The sequence below is a fragment of the Sparus aurata genome, chromosome 11, assembly GCF_900880675.1.
Source record: "Sparus aurata chromosome 11, fSpaAur1.1, whole genome shotgun sequence".
NCBI classification, from domain to species: domain Eukaryota; kingdom Metazoa; phylum Chordata; class Actinopteri; order Spariformes; family Sparidae; genus Sparus; species Sparus aurata.
Genome location: NC_044197.1, coordinates 35,112,846 through 35,115,400, shown reverse-complemented (window position 1 = coordinate 35,115,400; position 2,555 = coordinate 35,112,846). Strand labels below are relative to the sequence as shown.

The following is a 2,555-nucleotide window of genomic DNA, read 5'->3' as shown; positions in this document are numbered from 1 at the left end:
AAAATGCCCTGTTGTCTTGAAAAGAATGAAGATGCACTGACTGAACTGTGGCTGACCTTTGCCCATGGAAACCTGACCATATTCAGTGAAATGATTAGGTGGTTGTTCTGTTCTGTGGAGTCAGCTGCAAATCCTGAAAGACTTGGAGGTAAAACTGACAGCAAGACATGATGACAGTGTAACCTGTTGGAAAAAAAGAAACCCAACAGTTACTAAATGTGTTAAAATATGAGAAACATGTTAGAAATATGTTCTTTCACCGATAATTTTGATTTAATTCATACATTCATTATTTAATTCATAACTACATTCTTTATTTTATTCTTCATTTCATTTATCATTTCATTTGATCCCAGAGGTCCTTTTGATTCAGTAGGTGGTTCTGTGAAGGAAAACTTTAAAAAGCTGATTTCATTGGTTCATTTCAGTTTAGCTGGTTTGCTATTGGTTAAAACGGCGCATGTCCCGCCTCCTTCACGTAAGATACGCTGCGGGAGTGTGTTGGAGTATACAGAGAGAGCAGCAAGATTACAGCAGAAACACGGAGTTTTTGGAGTGATAAAACTTGTTAAAAATACTTGGTATTGTGGTATATTGTTAAAAGGAGGAACTGTGCTAGCAGATAAAAGTCCGGTGAACCACTGAAGCGACCCTGGGAACATCTTGTGTTTGTTTTATTACTTTCCTTTCTCGGTGAGTACGATGATGCATTAGCAACTAGCTCTGTGAACTAGCTTAGCCTCGTGGTGTTTTAGCCGCCGAGCGATAGCATAAGTCACAGTGTTGTGGTATTTTCCTAAGGATAGCAAAGGAAAAACGGGAATATGTGTGTAAAATGAGTATGTGTGCATGTTATTTACATTGTGTGAACAAAGAGAGACACCATTTAGTTGAGTTTCATGGGTCATGAAGCTACAAATTCTGTATGTTACTGCGCTGTGGCGTGTATAGGTACAAGGTATCAGTATTATGACAAGAAATTCATGTCACATTCATGTTACATTATCTTACTCAACTTAATCCAATCTGAGTATTCAGTGATGAACTGTGAATGGTTTTATAGTCATTTGTACTTGAGTTCCTGATTGTTTATTAGTAATTTCATGATTTTGCTTTCACTATAAAACAGTGAAGTTGACATTTCATGTGTTTAATATTGTAATGCAGCAGTTATCTTTTAATAAGTTAACAGTGAAAAGTTGTATTATACATTGATGTTGATCAAATTAAACTGTACAGTTAAGAAAAGGTTGAACAGATTTATATATCAGCCCTGTTATGTTATACAGGCTGGGTTTTTTGGATACCCTGAGAGTCTGGGCCCTGGATTTGGAGTGATTCTCTCCTTGACGAGGGAGATGGCGAGCTACCCGTGTGAGCATCTGGATTAAGGAGAGGCCTTCCCAATCTTCATCTTCTGTCCTGCCAGCGTGGTAGGGTTGTGGGGAAGGATTTCCGAGGACGATTCAAGTGAACAGTTTTTTATTTTTGAAAGGAACATTCTATTTCATTTTATTAAGGGTGCACCCAGTTAAAAGACATTTCAAAAGAGAATAAAACGAACTGCCGGCAGTATTTGTAAACTGTTTATTGTCTTATGTGTGTTTAATACAGTGTTTTGCTTAAACTTGACGGTGTGTTCCTTTTACTCATTGTGGTGTCCAATTTCTTCTTATTACTTTGCCTGCGAACCTAATGTGCACTTGCCTGTCAGGTGGGTTACACAGTAAAACTTGGCGAGCTTAGCCAGGAGCAATTCATAAATTTAAATTCATAATTGAATTAAAAGGACACCTTTTGAGTAACTGGACTGTGACTGAGTGTAATTGGGAGAGAATTTAACATTTGAGGAATTTTGGTTGTATCAAACCATCGCATTTTCAAGCTATTGACATTTCAGTTTTACCTTGGTTAAAAATGGATATCATTTTGACAAAGAGTGTGAAGATCCCAAATGCTGTTTTAGTTAGTGGGTTAACCAACACTGAGGTTGATAATGAAATCTTTGATTTACTCAAGCAATATGGATCTATCTCTAGGATAATCAAAGTACCTAGCACAGACCCTGAGACCCAAGCAATTGCAGAGTTTGAAAATAGCGCAGCTGTGAAAGCACTTGAAGCTGATGTCTTACCTTGTAGAAGACCATGCGCTGCAAATCCTGAGGTTATCCACCACATTCAGAGTCTTGCCAGCGTTTACACAAGTGATGCAGGCACGAGTGCAACAAATACTTACCTTTCTGGGTTGAAAGACTTAGCCAAGTTGAGCGGCAGGGAGTTTGGAGATATCCTTCGTGAGGAGCTGGCTAGGATCAGTAAATCCATTAGAACTGAGACCCCACTTGAGATCAGTGAAGAACCCGTGGAAACTGAGCCACCCCTTACTCAAAGTGATATCCAAGCTGCAGCCCCTAGCTTTGTCAGTGTCCCCGATGAAGTGAGTCAGGACTCTTACAAACCCCAGACTAACATCGAGGTCAGAGATTTTCTCTCTCCAAGAGGAGAAAGAACCAGCACTTTCCACTTGCCTTCAGATCAACTCAGCACACCAGA

The 2,555-nt window shown here is 39.3% G+C and overlaps 1 long non-coding RNA gene across 1 annotated transcript; it reads left to right on the top strand.

Moving 5' to 3' along the window:
• Positions 1 to 253: 253 nt before the first annotated feature.
• Positions 254 to 1,632, top strand: LOC115591725 (uncharacterized). The gene is made up of 2 exons (XR_003985999.1): positions 254 to 693; positions 1,290 to 1,632. It is a non-coding gene; the product is annotated as an uncharacterized LOC115591725 (long non-coding RNA).
• Positions 1,633 to 2,555: the final 923 nt, after the last annotated feature.